The sequence below is a fragment of the Taudactylus pleione genome, unplaced genomic scaffold (assembly GCF_031769625.1).
Source record: "Taudactylus pleione unplaced genomic scaffold, aTauple2 ptg000046l, whole genome shotgun sequence".
Taxonomy (NCBI): Eukaryota; Metazoa; Chordata; class Amphibia; order Anura; family Myobatrachidae; genus Taudactylus; species Taudactylus pleione.
The window spans coordinates 10,684,648-10,704,527 of NW_028284448.1; the positions used below are offsets into that span (position 1 = coordinate 10,684,648).

The window sequence follows — 19,880 nt, forward strand, 5'->3', positions numbered from 1 at the left end:
AGGCGGGACAAACGGTAGCAGTGTTTGGAGAACTTCGTGAAGACAAATGGAAGCTATATTTGGAGAACTGTGGGAAGAAAAAAAAAAATCTGAGGGAACAATGCCAGACGGCGCTGCAAAATCTACGCTGCTGCGACCTGAACCCAGAGTGAAACAAGGCGTAACCCAGCATTCCGGCCCAGTAGAAATAAAGAAGGATACGGGGCAAAGGAAAACAGTGGTGGGAAACACCGGCTCTTCATACCAGATGAAATGAGAACACCGGATGCGATGATAATGAGTTCCACCAAGCTGACGTAACCGGCTTGCGAACGCTGAACACGGTGGAAACCACGAAGTCTGGAACCCCGCTATGTCCAAGATAGTGACCTTAACAACCACGCCATTAAACGCAGCCGCTGTAAGTTAGAGTATACGAAACTGACCTAGCAGCAGGAGGTCCGGGGGCGAAAAAGAAAAAGATAGTAGCCAGGGATCCCTGAAGAAGAGCAGTTGGAGATCTGTGAATCAGACCAGAAAGGGCTAATTCGGAGCCACCAGGATAACCATGGCCACTTCTCGCTAAAAAAGCCTGAGAACTTGCGGAAAAAAGGGGAAATAAAGTGAAGAGGTACACAAAGTCCAAACACTGTCAGAGCCGGTAGGCCTCTGCATTCGGGTCCAGAGTCCTGGAGCAGTATCGAGGCACCTGATTGTGCCTGGAGGCCATGAAATCTATGCCTGGCCTGCCCCATCTTCTGACTAGCTGATGGGAAACACCACCGTTAAAAAAGTCCATTCTCTGAGATGAAGGCCCTGACGACTGAGAAAGTCGACCTCCCATTTTTCCACACCTGGAAGAACACCCCGAGCTCGCCATCACAGTAAGCAGTTGCCCCTCTTAGAAAGCGACTTGCTCACACATCCCTCCTTGAAGGAAGATGTACACGACGGCAGTGGCGTTGTCAGACTGGACTCGAACAGGCAGAACCTCGAGAAGGAAGGTAGCTGCCAGTAGAGAGTTGAAGATTGCACGGAGTTTCAGCATTTTGATCAGTAGCATCAACTCGCGATTCGAAAATTGACCCTAGGCGGTATTGTCCAAGAACAACCGCTACACACCTAGAGTCTATCAGCCAAGGCGTATCACTCCAGCAAGGAGGAAAAAAGGTTAAGTCAAAACTATGGACACATATGTACTTCATAAGGCAATGTGGATATAACCCCCCTAAGGAGATATCAGCGCAACAAAGGAGTGGTAGACTAGGTCTATCCGACATAGAATGATAGAGAACCAGCCGGAGACAAAAACAAAAACATATAATAACAAATGTAGTCGTTTTTGTACAATAAGCCAGTGTGAAGCAGCAATGCAGAAGGAAGTATTGAATATAGGAAGGCTGCCAGGGAGTAGAGCCAAATCGATATGGCAGGAGGTAGCCTACAGTGACAGATCTGTCAGTACAGCTGTTAAGCTTGCCACTCTTCTAAATGGATCTGAGACAAAAGCACCACCTAAAAAAGTTAAGCAAGGGGCGATCTGATATCTTTGTAGGCGGTCATCGACCCATGTTCAACAATGCCAATATCCTCATGTAGGTAGTGTATCAATAGTTTCCGTAGGTCGTCTTAGACCGTAAGCTTTACGACGTGGTCTTTAGACTGGAGTTGCGTCAATAAAGGTCTTGCTCTGTGTAATAAAACTAGCAGAGTTGTTAGTGGAGACACATGTTGTCACACCAAGATATCGCAGACTATGCTCACAGAATGTGCAAAACTAGAATTCCTCATGTAATCACATGGGAGGAGAAAAAGAACTCTTAGTCTGAAGCAAATGGCTCACGGGAGAGACCAGACCATACAGCCAAGTAGTGGGATGGACATAGGGGGTCATTCAGACCCACTCGCAAGCGGCAGTACGCTCGCAAGTGGGTCGATGTTCCCCACTGTGCATGCGCACGACGGAGGGAGCTCCGTCATGCGCATGCGCGAGACCCGGACTGCGACAGCCAAGCTGTCGCTCCGGGTCTCGCACCAAAAGGGGCGTGCTGTCGATGGTGACTGACAGCACGCCCCCTTTGGTGGGCGTGCCTGCCAGACTGAGGCGTTCCCATGGGAACGCCTACCGTCTGAAGCCGGCCCCACTGACATCACTAGTGATGTCAGTGGGAGTGATTTTGGCTCTGATAGAGCCAAAATCACTCCAGGGCTTGTGGCAGGGAGACCCTACCGCAGGGTCTCCGTCGTCAAGACCATCGCGACCATCTTTTTGGATGCTCGTATATGCTGTGGGTGGTCACCCACAGCTATACGAGCGTCCAGGAGGACGCTCCATTTTAATGGTGGAGGGCCCTGATTCAGAGCGAGCGCTCTGGTCAGAGCGTCCGGCTCTGAATCAGGCCCATACACATATACTAAGCACTGGATAATGGAGACCCTCCTTAAGGAGGGACAGACGAAGATATATTTTAATAAGGTGTGGCGTAGACAGCAATCTCTTCAAACCAGCTCTAAGTTCTAAAATCCATTTAACATATAGCCCCCTAATAGGGGACAAAACGGATATTAAACCAGTAAGAACAGTTACTACACCTGATTCTAGCCCTAGGCCAAGAAGCGATTTCATCATTACTAGAATAGAGAACCTGAGCCAATTATAGATACGATAGATAAGAGAGAGAATGGCCCAGCAGCAAAGTGTAATATAATAAATGTGCAGCTTCCGCACTAAAGCAAAAAAATCCTAAAAATTCTCAGTCTGGTAATAAAACCTTAAAAAAAAAATTATATATATATATATATATTTATTTATTTTGGGTGTCACTGAGAGAATATATAAACTCCACAAAAGAGTGGGTGGGAAACGAGCCCATGACCTCAGAGCTGCGAGGCAGCAATTCGTGGGAGAATCACCTTGCTAACCATTACACCGTCTGACTCAGTGATTATGGGTAAAACACATGTCAGAAGTGGGATCTAAACCCCTCCATTCAGAGACCAGAACACCCAGATGTCGGGAAGATATCAATGTGGAAACAGAGGATGGATCTGATCCATCGACCTCTGGGCTATGGGCCCTCTAACGCCTTAGACCACTTGGCACTCCTAACAGCTCTTTGGACGCTGGATAAGCTCCTAGGCAAAATCTGCTCACTCCAGTACAAAGTATCCTAAATCATCTTGAACGCGAATCACCCAGGAGTCAATGTGTACTGTGAGATGGTCAATTGGTCACACTGCCAGTGTTCCAGAAAAGGGTGCATATCAGACATTAACTGACAAGAATCATATTACACTGTATGCAAAAGCAGAGAAGCAATTACTGATATAGAGATAATAGGGCCCCCTAATATGTATGTAAACATGCTGCAGTATCCCTATGTAGTTACAGGCATATATGCCACAGTGAACAGTGATAGGTTTCATATGATAATAGCGTAGAGCTGCTGCCTCCCTTCAATCACATCTGACAGTAGTGAGAACTGATCCTGATGACAATTACAAGGTATTACCACCTTATAACTGACAGCACCTGGTGTTCCCAGGCAGAGTCCCATCCAAGTACTATCTGCTCAGCTTCCGTGATTGAACGAGATCGGACAAGGTGTGGCTGTATGCCAAAAACTGCAGCAATACTGAGATAACCAAGTGACAGATAATCTTATCACATAACCCCTTGAGGGTTTCGTGGAACCCTTCACGAATTTGCGTGCGCAGGGGCCATGCTCTGTATCGTTTCAATTTCAGTATATGTTCTGCCGAAGTGAACACTGCAATATACGGATTAAAACGGTCATAGAAATCATCACTAGATCTACTTAGCTTCAATATAAATTATATGAGGCAAAGCTATGGTCTATAAAGACTCTGCAGCTGCCTAACAATTAAGCAGGCAGACTCTAAAACTGCGTGCACTGTGGATGGGGAGGCTGAGCCCAACACCCCCAAGAAGCTGAGTCCGGAGCAGTGTGGGGTCCACTGACCAGCTGAGATGCGCTGGGCGGGAGACCCGCTAATCATCAAGCATGACTACAGGAAAGCTGGCTATTACAGCTAGAGTACTACGCGGGAGCATGGGACAGCCCACTCTGACTCCGCCCCTTAATTCCCACCGGCGCCAGGATCCAGCTAAGCTATGACCACTACAAACAGGCTTTGATCCTGGTATCACAGAGCAATGTGTCACAGCACAGGCACCCAAGCTTGTAACAGCACTGACTACAGCGCTGATAATGACTGTCTAGCTACCAATAGCGCTGTTAGCAACAAAGCCTTACTGAACCGAAGAGGCACTGTAGGGGGAGGCGACACCGTAGGAATCATCCCAGTCTCCTGCTATCATTGGAAGAGATATCCTTATTGCAGCTGCTGGCATCTGGTCCTGCTGTGGCCATAGAGACATGGACACAGCCTCTTTAATAGGCTGCGGCATCTTCCTCCCCGCTAGTGTCAGGGTGCATGGGACCCGGACACTCACTGTTTAATATTGGCGGCGGGTCCCGCTGATGCCTCCTTGTAGCAGGCTGATAGATGCAGCTACAGTGCCTTGCAAAAGTACTCACCCCCTTTGCATTTTTCATGTTTTGTTGCCTCATAACCTGGAATTAAAATGGATTGTTTGAAGGTGTGCATCATTTCATTCACAGAACATGACTACAACTGTGAAGATGTGTTTTTTTTAATATTCTGAATCAAACCACATTTAGGACAACATAACAGAAAACTTCAGCGAGCATAACTATTCACCCCCCTAAAGTCAGTACTTTGTTGAGCCACCTTTTTGCGGCAATTACAGCTGCAAGTCGCTTTGGATAAGTCTCTATGAGCTTGCCACGTCTTGCCCCTGGGATTTTTGCCCATTCCTCAAGGCAAAACTGCTCCAGCTCCTTCATGTTGGATGGTTTCCGCTTGTGAACAGCAATCTTCAAGTCTGACCACAGATTCTCAATTGGATTGAGATCTGGGCTTTGACTAGGCCATTCCAACACATTTAAATTTTTCCCCTTAAACTACTCAAGTGTTGCTTTAGCAGTATGCTTCGGGTCATTGTCCTGCTGGAAGGTGAACCTCCGCCCCAGTCTCAAATCACAGGCAGACAAAGGTTTTGCTCAAGAATATCCCTGCATTTAGCACCATCCATCTTTCCCTCGACTCAAATCAGTTTCCCAGTCCCTGCTGCTGAAAAACTATGGGGATGGTGTTCTTGGGGTGATGGGATGTGTTGGGTTTGCCCAAGACATAGCGTTTTCCTTGGTGGCCGAAAAGTTGAATTTTAGTCTCATCTGAGCAGAGCACCTTCCTCCATACATTTGGGAAGTCGCCCACATGCCTTTTGGCAAACTCAAATCGTGTCTTATTTTTATCACCAAATAATGGCTTATTTCTGGCCACTCTTCCATAAAACTCAGCTCTATGGAGTGTATGGCTTATTGTGGTCACATGCACAGATACACCAGTCTCTGCTGTGGAACTCTGCAGCTCCTTCAGCGTTACCTTTGGTCTCTTGCTGCCTCTCTGATTAATGCCCTCCTTGCCCGTTCTGTGAGTTTTGGTGGGCGGCCCTCTCTTGGCAGGTTTGTTGTGGTACCATTTTCTTTCCATTTGATGGTGCTTCAGGGGATCATCAAGATTTGGATATTTTTTTATAACACAACCCAGAATTGTACTTCTCAACAACTTTGTCCCTGACTTGTTTGGAGAGCTCCTTGGTCTTCATGGTGTGATGCCTCTTGCTTAGTGGTGTTGCAGCCTCTGGGGCCTTTCAGAAAAGGTGTATTTATACTGACAGATCATGTGACACTTAGATTTCACACAGGTGGACTTCATTTCACTAATAATGTGACTTCTGAAGGTAATTGGTTGCACCAGAACTTTTGAGGGGCTTCATAGCAAAGGGGGTGATTACATATGCACATGCCAATTTTCAGAATTTTATTTATAAAGATTCTTTTTTATATATATTTTTCTCATTTCACTTCACCAAATTAGACTATTTTGTGCAGATCCATCACATAAAATTCAGATAAAAATAAAATAAAAATTACAGTTTGTAATGTAACGAAAAAGGTAAAAAGCCAAGAGGGGGGTGTATACTTTTGCAAGGCACTGTATCTGTCAGCCTGTCCTCAATGCTTGTGGGAATCTTAAAACAAAAATAAAGTGAAAATTAAAGTAAAATACTAAGTTCGGGCTCTCTTGGGTACAATTCTAAAACTGGGGCTTCTGGGGGATTGAGGGGGAAGAGTCACTCACATTTATAAATTTAAAGTGCCAGCTCCTCTCATCCACACATGTCTATACCCTAGTGTCTTAACCACCAGTGTCCCCTGGTGGATGAAGGAGAGATGATGCTAAAGAATGAGCAATAGGGTGTCAAGTACTGAAATGATTTTCCCATCAAGGTCTGCAAAGCATGTAGTACTTTCATAAAATCAGTTTGTTCATAAGAAAGCGCGCAACAGATGGACAGTTGTCAGCATTACCAGATACGGGTTGTTGCCATATGGATCATTATTTGGAAAACATTTTTGCCAAATATATATATATATATATATATATATATATATATTACACACACACACACACACACATATACATACATACTAGGGGTGTGCACCGGCCACTTTTCGTGTTTTGTGTTTTGGATCTGGATCTTTCTTCGTGTTTTGGATCTGGATTGGTTTTGCCAAAACCACCCTTCCGTGTTTTGGGTTCTGGGTTTTGTGTTTTGGATCTGTATTTTTTTTTAAAAAAGCATAAAAACAGCTAAAATCACAGAATTTGTTGGTTTCTCTGCTCCTATGCTATTATTAACCTCAATAACCTTAATTTCCACTCATTTCCAGTCTATTCTGAACACCTCACACCTCACAATAGTGTTTTCATGTCCAAAAGGTTGCACCGAGGTAGCTGGATGACTATGCTAAGCGACACGAGTGGGCGGCACAAACACGTGACCCATCTAGGAGTGACACTGCAGTGGCAGACAGGATGGCAGTTAGAAAAACTAGGCCCCAAACTGTACATAATGCAAAGAAAAAAAAGAAGTGCAAGATGGAATTGTCCTTGGGCCCTCCCACCCACCCTTATGTTGTATAAACAGGACATGCACACTTTAACAAATCAATCATTTCAGCGCCAGGGTCTGCCACACAACTGTGGCTGAAATGATTGGTTCGTTTGGGCCCCCACAAAACAAGCTGGCAATTAATGTGTCCCTGCACAAACTGGCTCTACGGAGGCAAGATGTCATCCTCATCCTCCTCATCCACCGATTCCTCACCCTCTTCAGTGTGTACATCCTCATCCTCACAAAGTATTAACTCGTCCCCACTTGAATCCACCACCACAGGTCCCTCTGTACCTTCTGGAGGCTGGTCTCCCTGGAAGAGCTGATAATTCATTTTTATGAACATCATCTTCTCCACATTCTGTGGAAGCAACCTCCTACGCCTTTCGCTGACAAGGTTCCCGGCTGCACTAAACACTCTTTCGGAATACACACTGGAGGGGGGGCAACTCAGGTAAAATAGAGCCAGCTTGTACAGGGGCCTCCAAATTGCCTCTTTTTCCTGCCAGTACAGGTATGGACTGTCTGACATGCCTACTTGGATGCTGTCACCGATGTAATCCTCCACCATTCTGTCAATGGTGACAGTATCATATGCAGTGACAGTAGACATGTCAGAAATTGTTGCCAGGTCCTTCAGTCCGGACCAGATGTCCAAACTTGGTCCTGCCTGCCCTGCATCACCGCCAGCGGGTTGCTTAGGATACCTAAGTTTTTTCCTGGCAGCCCCAGTTGCGGGAGAAAATGAAGAAGGAGCCGTTGACGTGTCACGTTCCGCTTCAGCTGACAGTGTGTTCACCAGCAGGTCTTTGCACCTCTGCAGGCTTGTGTCGGCCGGAAAGAGAGACACCACATAGGCTTTAAACCTAGGATCAAGCACGGTGGCCAAAATGTAGTGGTCTGATTTCAACAGATTGACCACCCTGGAATCCTGGCAAAGCGAATGAAGGGCTTCATCCACAAGTCCCACATGCCGAGCGGAATCGCTCCGTCTTAGCTCCTCCTTCACTTTCTCCAGCTGCTTCTGCAAAAGCCTGATGAGGGGAATGACCTGACTCAAGCTGGCTGTGTCTGAACTGACTTCACGTGTGGCAAGTTCGAAGGGCTGGAGAACCTTGCACAACACGGAAATCATTCTCCACTGTGCTTGAGTCAGGTGCATACCCCCTCCTTTGCCTATGTCATAGGTGGATGTATAGGCTTGTATGGCCTTTTGCTGCTCCTCCATCCTCTGAAGCATATAGAGGGTTGAGTTCCACCGCGTCACAACCTCTTGCTTCAGGTGATGGCGGGGTAGGTTCAAGAGTGTTTGCTGGCGCTCCAGTCATTGGCACGCAGTCGCTGAATGGCGAAAGTGGCCAGAAATTTTTCGGGCCACCCAAAGCGTCTCCTGCACGCCCCTGTCGCTTTTCAGAAAATTCTGCACCACCAAGTTTATTGTGTGAGCAAAACATGGGACGTGCTGGAATTTGCCCAGATGTAATGCCCGCACAATATTGGTGGCGTTGTCAGATATCACAAATCCCCAGGAGAGTCTAAGTGGGGTAAGCCACTGGGCGATGATTTCCCTCAGTTTCTCTAAGAGGTTGTCGGCGGTGTGCCTCTTACTGAAACCGGTGATACACAGCGTAGCCTGCCTTGTAACGAGCTGGCGTTTCTGAGATGCTGCTACTGGTGACGCTGCTGCTGTTGCTGCGTAAGGTGATACATCTACCCAGTGGGCTGTCACAGTCATATAGTCCTTAGTCTGCCCTGTTCCACTTGTCCACATGTCCGTGGTTAAGTGGACATTGTGTACAACGGCATTTTTCAGGACACTGAGGACACTTTTTCTGACGTTTCTGTACAGTCTCGGTATCGCCTGCCTAGTGAAGTGGAATCTAGACGGGATTTGGAACCGGGGACACACTACCTCCATCAATTGTCTAAATCCCACTGCACTAATGGCGGATACCGGACGCACGTCTAACACCAACATAGCAGTCAAGGCCTCAGTTATACGTTTTGCTTCAGGATGACTGCTGTCGTACTTCATCCTCCTCGCTAAGGACTGTTGGAGGGTCAATTGTTTAGTAAAAGTAGTGGTGTTCCTACTTCCTCTCTGGGATGATGAACGACTCCCAGCAGCAGCAACAGCAGCAGCAGTAGGCGTAGCAATGCAGGATCCTCCAGAGGAATCCCGGATAGGAGAGTCAGTCATGCCAGTGACATGGCCTGCAGGACTACTTCCGATCCTGACTAAGGAGGAAATTGACGAGGAGGGAGTTGACGGTGTGGTTTGCAGGCGCTTGGATACAACAGGACAACGGGATTTAGGTGTCCCTGGACTGCTTACGGTCTTAGCCAAAGTTTCTGAACTTGACAGTAACTTTTTATGAACGCGCTGCAGGTGCCGTATAAGGGAGGATGTTCCTAGGTGGTTGACGTCCCTACCCCTACTTATTTCACCTTTACATATGGTACATATGGCAAGACAGTTGTTGTCCGGATTTGGATAGAAATATTGCCAGACCAAAGAGGTGGAATGTTTGGTCTTCTGCCCAGGCATGACCGTGATGGGCTTTTTCATCCCACGGACAACAACTGTCTCCCCCGGAGCCTGATTTAAACAAACCACATCACCATCAGAATCCTCCTCGCCAACTTCCTCCTCAGCGCCAGCTACACCAGTATCCTCATCCTGTTGTACTTCAACAGTGACATCTTCAATTTGCATATCAGCAAGTGGACTGTGGGTGCTCCTTTCAGCACTTGCAGGGGGCGTGCAAATGGTGGAAAGAGCCACCTCTTCCCGTCCAGTGCTGGGAAGGTCAGGCATCGCAACCACCACCACACTTGGACTCTCCTTGGGGATTTGTGATATCTTCTTAGAAAGCACAGTTCTTCGCTGTGCTTTTGCCAGCTTAACTCTTTTGATTTTTTTAGTGGGAGGAGGGCTTCCATCGTCATGTGAAGCTGAACCACTAGTCATGAACATACTAGGGATCGACCTTAACCGTTCCTTGCCACTCCGTGTCGTAAATGGCATATTGGCAAGTTTACGTTTCTCTTCAGCTGATTTAAATGTCTTTTTCAAGGTCATTTTCCTGAACTTTGCCATTTGGGATTGTATGTGCCCTCTACTATGACATTGGGCATCGGCCTTGGCAGACGACGTTGATGGCATGTTATCGTCTATGTCATGACTAGTGGCAGCAGCTTCAGCACTAGGAGGAAGTGGTTCTTGATCTTTCTCTATTTTATTTTTATCGGAGAAAGTTTGGTCCTCCATTTATGTTATATCGATTTGATATATACGTGCGGCTAAACACAGAAAATAATTTTTTTTTTGGTTTGGACTGGAGTGTACTTTGGGGGTTACAGCACCCTTTAACGGTCAAGCCAGCCGGCCCTTTACTTATGACACAGGTGCACGCTTGGCACTACTTTGTTGATGCACGTGCGGCTACTGCGCACACAATTCACAAACACAGAAAATAATTTTTTTTTTGGTTTGGACTGGAGTGTACTTTCGGGGGTTACAGCACCCTTAACGGTCAAGCCAGCCGGCCCTTTACTTATGACACAGGCGCACGCTTGGCACTACTTTGTTGATGCACGTGCGGCTACTGCGCACACAATTCACAAACACAGAAAATAATTTTTTTTTTGGTTTGGACTGGAGTGTACTTTGGGGGTTACAGCACCCTTTAATGGTCAAGCCAGCCGGCCCTTTACTTATGACACAGGCGCACGCTTGGCACTACTTTGTTGATGCACGTGCGGCTACTGCGCACACAATTCACAAACACAGAAAATAATTTTTTTTTTGGTTTGGACTGGAGTGTACTTTCGGGGGTTACAGCACCCTTAACGGTCAAGCCAGCCGGCCCTTTACTTATGACACAGGCGCACGCTTGGCACTACTTTGTTGATGCACGTGCGGCTACTGCGCACACAATTCACAAACACAGAAAATAATTTTTTTTTTTGTTTGGACTGGAGTGTACTTTCGGGGGTTACAGCACCCTTAACGGTCAAGCCAGCCGGCCCTTTACTTATGACACAGGCGCACGCTTGGCACTACTTTGTTGATGCACGTGCGGCTACTGCGCACACAATTCACAAACACAGAAAATATATTATTTTTTTAGCACTTGGGGGGAGCACCCCTGATGGACAGAGCACCCCCTGGACAACACTACAGCACTCCTTTAGGACTGGGACACTGCACAGGACTTTGGAGTGGACACAGCCCCTATGGAGAACTGACTGCACAACACAGTCCAGCCAGCCCCTATGGACTTTGAAGTAGTGGACACAGCCCCTATTAACAACAGCAGCACAGCACAACACAGCCAGCCCCTATGGACTTTGAAGTAGTGGACAACAGCAGCACTACACTACACTACACTACACAGCCCTAACTCCCACCCTCCCTCTTCACTGTCCACAGCCGAGTGAGAAAATGGCGCCGACGCGGGTACCTTATATAGGATCCAAAACCCGCGAGACTCGGAAGGCGGGATGATGACGTTTTGCCTCGATTTCAGATCCGAGTCAGGCGGGAAAAGTCGAGCCTGACTCGGATCAGACTCGGATCGGGGGGGTTCGGGGGGGTTCGGATTTCAGAAATCCGAACCCGCTCACCCCTAATACATACATACATACATATATATATATATATATATATATATATATATATATATAAATGACATGGGCAAAATGTGCGCTCAGAAATGGCTTTCATGGTCTGTATTTTCCATAATAAAAACAGATGCTGCTGAATTTATAAAAATAAAAGTTTGTTACAAATGGAAAAACACAGTATAGAGACTTTGGTAAAAAGATTTTAATTGTGTACCACAGGGATATTAAACTTTATTATTTATGTAGATGCCTTTGAAAGTACTTGCAGATGGTACCAAACTAGAGCTATGTAGGGTTAATGACACAATGAAGGATAATAATTTACTACAGAAAAATGTTCCCAAAATGTCAACGCTGGGCCAGATTAAACTTCAGCAGTAAGAACTCAATGGCAATAATTATGCCACTTTAAATGGAGACAGAGATGGAAATTCAGGAATACTAACTAACAGGGGCATCCTCAGATGGTGGTAGCCGCTTTATAACAATGGAGACATTTTCGGAGGTATTCTACCAAAGCCTCTATCCTCCGGTAAGAAGGACTTAAGAGGCCTAATTATGTTTAAAAAAAAAAAAAAAAGACAGCTTAGAAGTGACCTTCTTAATATGTATTAAGGGTCAACACAAAGATTTGACTTTTCATATCAAGGACAACGTGGAGAATGAGGTGTAATAAATTGTTAATGATAGAAAGATGGTTTCGCCATCACCATAGAAGAGGGTTCAGTAATGTAAGGGTGGTTAGGCTGTGGAAATTGTTACCACATGAGGTTCCGATGACTAACTCACTAATCATTTAAAAATGGATTGGATCTTATTCCTTTTTTTTTTTATTATTATTATAAAAAAATTATTTTTGTATAAATATAACAATGAATTATAATAGGAATTAATCAAAGAAATTTACCAGATTAAAGTTTGAGGTCATGAATTGTTTCTCCTTTACACATAAATTGTCAACTGTTACCCTGGGGGTTTTGTTACCTTTTTCTGGGACAACACAACTTCACTTTTATTAAGCACAAACTTGATGGATGTAGATTTCTAGACCTTGTGTCACCAGAAAATACAGCTAGTTGCTAAAAGATGTGAATTCCTTTTCAGTGAAAACTTGCTTTTTATATAACGCATTCAGTTCAAAAGTCAATCTCCAGAATAGATGAATGGCAGGAACGCAATTTGGCAGTACTTTTTTTTCTTGTACACTGGAGCATTGGGAAAGTCCAACAAGGCAATACTTTCTTTCACACGAGGTTTACTCTGCCTGCTATTCTGTCCCGGGGAAATGTGATGCTAATTAAATAATACATCATGTCATGAACGCTTACATTAAGACAAAGCTTTACTGTGCAAACATGCGAAGCTAAAATCCTAACATTAAAATTGTTGATAATACTGTAAAATAAGAACATTACAGACAAGAAAAGCAGACAAGTTAAAATAAAAACTAAAATTAATTCAGATCATAATACAGGAAGTGCGGCTGGCAAGGTGACCCAAAACACTGACAGATAGTTTCCCCTAACTGGATTTAAAATTACACAATCACTAATTTTGGCTAATTCACAGGATTGACTTTGTTGGGGGAATTCAATTCAGCGCAAGTTTTTTAAGCTCCCGGGAGGAGTACCCAGAGCGATTCAATTGGCCATGCTATAATTCCGTGACTAGCAGAAGTCTGATCACACCCTCCCAAGGTGTGAGCAGAAATCTGTGCTAATTAGTGCCTTGGGGTAGCATTGCGTACGGCAACAGCAACGCAACCAACACTTAAGTTGGAAAATACAGGTTGCCATGACTAAGTATTAGTTGGGGTAAACTGCAACTCCCAACTTAAGTGCCTGGCGCAGTGCGTGCAATTGAATAGCTCTGGGCATCCATCTCAGGAACTTAGCAACTCACGCTGAATTGAATTTCCCCCATTTTGGATTTACAACCAAGTTGATATTAGGCCAATTTTCCAATGTGAATATGTGGCCAGGTTTACACTACGAAAGTCAGGTTAATTCAAAACCATTAAATGCTATGCAACATAATAGAATAAAAGAAGTAATCTGATCATCTCATCCTACGCAAGGTCAGTACTTTCATTAGGCAAACCTATACGGTTTGCCTAGGGTGCACCTAAGACACTATGAGTTATAGAATGTCACTGGGAAAATATTTTAATGAATTTAAGCTGACAACTGCCTTTTAGCTATGTTAAATGGCTAGCTTGTACTATGCAGCCAGTGTCATATTAGTGGTTCATTTGGGAATGGACAGGTCATCAGAAAGAGTCTGCGACGTCTTAACGAGGAGCCGGCAGCCGCACATTCATTAGCGACAGCATCCAAGGCCAATTAACAGGCAGTCAGTAGTAGTGCTTTGAAAATCTTTTGCAGCTTGTGTTGTAATAGTGTAATTGTTCGGAATGTCCTGCTTTGTGCGACGCCCCTCCTGTTAGCAGGTGACCACCAGGCATCAGATAATCCACAAGGCAGCAAGACAACTTGTCACCTCAAAAGTCACTTGTGGATGATGACAAACACTACAGCTGCAGAATAAACTTCAGACCTGTGCCTGGGGTTTGTAGTTGGTAATAGAGCATCACTGTGCCAGTAAAGCCACATAAGAGCAGTCAGGTAGGGAATTCACTGGGGGAGGGGAGATGCAAAGGGTGAAATTATTACCGAGCGGGTTTAAAATAAGCACGTGGAGGTACTACAAGTCCAGGATGGTAGGGCTACCAAGGCAAGCTGGCACGGAGAACCACAATGCAAACTTTCCCTGGCATCAGGGAAAACTGGGACATGCAGTTTTTCCAGTACCTGTATTGCCACTTACAGCCCACTGCTGGTTACCCCAAAATCCAGAGTAAGGCTCAGGTGCTCTGTGTTCAGGTAGTACTTAAAATTCAGTTCATAGCACAGTCACTGAGACATATGAGCTGCAGTACAGCAAGTTACTTTTAAAGTCACTCTGAGTACACAAATATATGTATGCATGTCAGTCTCATTTAACAGATCTAAAAAAAAAAAAAACTTAATGGAATTCACAAAACTACACCCAATTTCTACCCCAAAAGTCTTTTTCGCTTGTCCATTTACTTTGGAAACGGTCACAGTGAAACAGCAAACGCACAAAAAAAACAAAATTTTTGTTGAACATGTTAAGCATTCATTTCTATATTTTGCTGCTAGGCAACAAATCAAATTGTCCTTGATGTCAGCTGCTGTACCAGGATAACGCGCAGGTAAAAAGAGCTGATGGTCATGAGGGACAGAAAAATTGAGACAATAGCAATTTCATTTTAATACCCAAACCATGGGCACTAATGCAAAATATATGACTACATCATTTTATGGTTTGTATAACTGCCAACAATTGAAAAGTTCAAACATGAAATACTATGAAAAGATATTTACTGTATGGTTCACTAAAGTATTTGTACATGTATCCATGATAGAAGTTAGAATAGAAGGACCCTCATTCTTGTGGAAAAGGCATGGAAAAAGGGGATTCCATATACAGTTCACATACACTTTAATATATTTACGGGGGTAAACATACACAGTAAAAACATGGCTATCCAAATAGCCTCCATTTTTCTCACCCGAAAACACATAGAATACGTGATAAGTTTAAAAGTGGAGTCTGTCAGGATGCGGCCTGAGATCGGCCGCTACTCACCACTACGCCGGCGTCCTTGAGCTCTCAGGCGTTCAGTCGCCGGGTGTGGAGGAGAGTGGTGGGCTGAATATTCTTCCCGGGGTCTGCTCTCAGTTGAAGGACAGTTATAAAACTCAATGGCGATAAAACCATGAAATATTTAATGATTTCCCTGATCACCTATTATGAACGTCTCTTTGCTGCTAACTTTCTTAAACTGATTGAGAGCATCATAAAATGCATGCATCAATGGGAAAAACTGTATAACTCATGGATTGGTAGCATAACAGCTGTTAATCTGAATTTCTTTCCCAGGTTACTTTATCTTTTCAAGCTTGCCTTCCCATTTGCCTTTGGTTGCCTTCCCATGTTATGGGAGATTTGCAGCACAGTATCTCTAAATTTATTTGATCTGGAAAAAAGCTCCAAATTCATTTTTTGACCCTCTGCAAACACCAGGAATGGGAGCTTGGCCTCCCTAATCTGCAGAGCTATTAACTATCATTAGCGTCTGGATCGGAATATGTAGAGTTGGCAGAAGCCAGAAGGCAGTTGAATAACTGATTTCTGACAATGTTCAGCTTTCTCTTCGTAAATGTAATCGTAAATACTACCAATGGGGAAACAAGCCGAGACGTTTGCTTGGATATGCCCTCAGGTCTCAGAGGGCAAATTCTTTTGTTAGCTCAATGAAAGACGAAAATGGCGCTCTCCAATTTAAAACCCCAGAAATTGCCTCCTGTTTTAAAAAATATTATACAACTTTATATAATTTAAATAAAGTCCCTAAAGCAGCAAACCCTGCTTCTTGTTCATTACAAGCTAATGAATATTTGACGGCTCTAACTTACTCCACGCTTTCACTTTCTGATCGCGAAGCACTAGAAAAACCCTTTAGCCTTCAAGAGCTGGAACATGCCAACTCAACTATGCCATCGGGCAAGAGCCCAGGTCCAGATAGTTACACCATAGTTTATTATAAAACATTTAACGACATCCTGGCTTCTAGACTTCTGCAGGCCTTTAATTGTATATCAGCAGATGCCCATTTCTCCCCTCAATCTTTAGAAGCTCACATAACAGTGATCCCTACATAAGGACCCCTCGGTGTGCTCTAGCTACAGACCTCTCTTTTAAATGTGGATCTAAAATTGTTTGCAAAATTAATGGCAAATAGGATAAATGGTCTACTCCCTTCTCTAATACACAATGACGACCAAGTAGGATTTGTCCTTGGCCGAGAGGCGAAGGATTACACCACTAAAGTCTTGAATCTAATCCACTTAGCTTCTAGAGGTCAGGTTTCCACCGACGCCGAGAAGGTATTTGATTGGGTTAATTGGCATTTCATGAGATCAGTGTTGGAGCACATCGGGTTGGGTCCTCTGACATTACATAGGATTTTAGCCCTTTATAGTATGCCCACTGCTAGGGTCCGAATTAATGGATCTCTTTCTGATCTCTTTTTGATAGGCAATGGGATGAGACAGGGATGCCCCATGTCCCCATTGATTTTTGTCCTCTGTATAGAAGGTGTTCATTTGTAAGCAGCGAATCATGCAGTTTGCTTTGGATTGTATGGAGTGTGGGAAAACTGCTATGACTGGCTATTAGTGATTATCATCAACAGAAATACTTGCTTATGGAAAAGTGAGGCTTTATATTCATTATTTATTTTAAAATGGGATCGATCGGAATTTAAGGTGTGGGGTGGAATTGATAATATAAAGAAAATAACAAAACATCTGAAAATATGAGATATGGTAAGAACTTACCCTTGTTATCTCTATTTCTACGAAGTCCATAGGGTTCCACAGGATACCTTGGGGTATAGGTGTGACGTCAGTCGCAGGGCACCAAAGAGTTAAGCTTTCAGCCTCCCAGGATGCACTAGGTCCCCCTCCTATACCCCGCCCCCGGGCCAAGGCACCTCAGTTAGTTACCAAGCCATAGGCCGGAGGAGGAGAAGGAAGAGAGAGAACAAAGATCTGGACACATACAAGAATCACATTCTCACCAGAGGGAGATGGAAAACCGGTGACCAGAGCAAAGCCCATCTGCAGCACAGGTGCGACAGGGCGGGAGTCCTGTGGAACCCTATGGACTTCGTAGAAATAGAGATAACAAGGGTAAGTTCTTACCATATCTCATATTTTCTACTTCAGGGTCCATAGGGTATCCACAGGATACCTTGGGGATGTCCCAAAGCAGTATCCTTTAAGGGTGGGGACGCTCCTGTGCAGAAAGGAGAATCCGCCGCCCGAAGGAAGCATCCTGAGAGGCGAAGGTGTCAAACCTGTAATACCTCACGAAGGTATGGACAGAAGACCACGTAGCAGCCTTGCAGATCTGAACTGCCGAGGCACCACGTCGAGCTGCCCACGAAGGACCCACAGACCTAGTGGAATGAGCCTTCAGAGAAGGAGGGACCGGTAGGCCTTCATGAAGATAAGCTTCAGAAATAGCCATACGGATCCAGGCTGCCAAAGTTTGCTTTGAAGCAGGCCAACCCTTTTTACAGAAGCCATAGAGGACAACAAAGCGTCCGACTTCCTAAACAAAGAAGTGCGGTCAACATAAGTCCTTAAGGCCCGCACAACATCCAAAGAGGCCTCACCCACGGAAAGACCCGGTGAGTTAAAGGCCGGAACAACTATTTCCTCGTTAACATGAAACTGGGAAACAACTTTGGGAAGAAACTCGGGCCGAGTGCGGAGCACTGCCCTGTTCCCATGAAAAACCAAGAAAGGGGGTCTACAAGAAAGAGCCCCTAACTCAGAAACATGTCTGGCTGAAGCAACGGCCAGAAGGAAAACAGTCTTAGCTGTTAGCCATTTAATATCCACTGAGCCCAGTGGTTCAAACGGCGGTCCTTGGAGAGCCCTCAGGACCACAGCCAAATCCCAAGGCGCCACAGGTGGAACAAAGGGCGGCTGAATACGGAGAACACCTTGCATAAAGGTGCGCACATCCGGGATTGTAGCAATCCTACGGTGAAACCAGACAGATAGGGCCGAAACCTGTACCTTCAAAGAAGCAAGGCGAAGCCCATGATCTAGTCCCGCTTGCAGGAAGGCGAGAATCCGAGACAGACGAAACTCCCGCGGTGCATAACCTCTCGGTCGACACCACTGGAAGAACGTATGCCACACGCGATGGTATATCCTCGCGGAAGACGGTTTCCGAGCTCGTAACATGGTACGCACCACAGAGCTGGAAAACCACCAGGACCTCAGCATGGCCGTAGCAACAGCCACGCCGCCAAAGACAGCCGAGTCAGGTCCGGGTGAAGACAAGGACCCCGAGACAGAAGGTCCGGTCGTAGCGGCAACCGCAGAGGACTGTCCACGGACAGACCCTGAAGGTCTGAGAACCAGTGCCGTCTGGGCCACGTGGGAGCTATCAACAGGAGCGTCCCTCCTTCCTGTTTGAATTTCCGGATTACCCGTGGAAGAAGGGAGACCGGAGGGAACAGGTATGCGAACCTGAACGTCCACCGGACGGACAGAGCATCCACCAGAGACGCCCCTTCGTCTCTTGTGCGAGACCCGTACACCGGCAACTTGTTGTTGTGCCGGGACGCCATGAGGTCGATTTCTGGAAGACCCCACCTGTCCACCAGTAGTTGAAAAACGTCCGGGTGCAGGGACCATTCCCCTGGATGAACGTCCTGGCGACTTAGAAAGTCCGCCTCCCAATTTAGCACTCCCGGGATGAAGACCGCTGATATGGCCGGAAGATTGCGCTCCGCCCAAACCAGGATCCGAGAGACCTCTACGAGAGCCGCCCGACTGCGAGTTCCTCCTTGCCTGTTTATGTAGGCCACGGTGGTAGCATTGTCCGACTGGACCTGCACCGGGTGACCCTGGAGAAACCGCTGTGCCTGCAGGAGAGCATTGAAGACCGCACGGAGTTCCAAGATATTTATTGGAAGCTCCGCTTCTGTCGGTGTCCACCTGCCCTGGAACAAGTGTGGACCCGAAACTGCTCCCCAGCCCCGAAGACTGGCGTCCGTTGTCAACAGGACCCAATTTGGAACCCAGAACGGACGTCCCTTGTTGAGGTGGGTCGTCTTTAACCAACACGCAAGGGACAGGCGAACCTCCGGGGTGAGCACAATCGTCTGGAACTTCAGAGACTGAGGCAGCCCGTTCCACTTGGACAGGATCAGGTGCTGCAGAGGTCTGGAGTGAAACTGGGCGTATTCCACCATGTCGAACACCGACACCATGGAGCCCAGTAACCTCATCGCCGAGTGTAAGGACACCCGGCGGCTGTGCAGACAACTGCGCACCCTTGACTGTAAAGCAGAGATCTTGTCCTCCGTCACGAAGATCCTTTGCTGTCCCGAGTCCAATAAGGCTCCAAGATGCAGAATCCTCCGAGACGGGATTAGAGTGGACTTCTGCCAGTTGATTAGCCAGCCGTGCCGTTGCAGCAGTGCAATGGTCAGGTCCAAGTGGTGTAACAGGAGCTCTGGAGATCCTGCCACCAATAACAGGTCGTCCAAGTACGGCAACATGCGGACTCCTTGCAGCCGCAGAGAAGCCGC

At 46.0% G+C, this 19,880-nt stretch overlaps 1 protein-coding gene, 1 non-coding gene and 1 pseudogene across 3 annotated transcripts in view; all 3 read right to left on the reverse strand.

Annotated features, from left to right (window-relative positions):
- WASF1 (WASP family member 1) overlaps window positions 1-19,880 on the reverse strand; it is a 166,177-nt gene that overhangs the window by 64,338 nt on the left and 81,959 nt on the right. The gene's annotated exons all lie outside the window — the stretch shown is intronic.
- On the reverse strand, window positions 2,407-2,600 carry LOC148537681 (U2 spliceosomal RNA). The gene has a single exon (XR_015873642.1). It is a non-coding gene; the product is annotated as a U2 spliceosomal RNA (small nuclear RNA).
- On the reverse strand, window positions 3,661-3,748 carry LOC148537682 (U6 spliceosomal RNA; annotated as a pseudogene).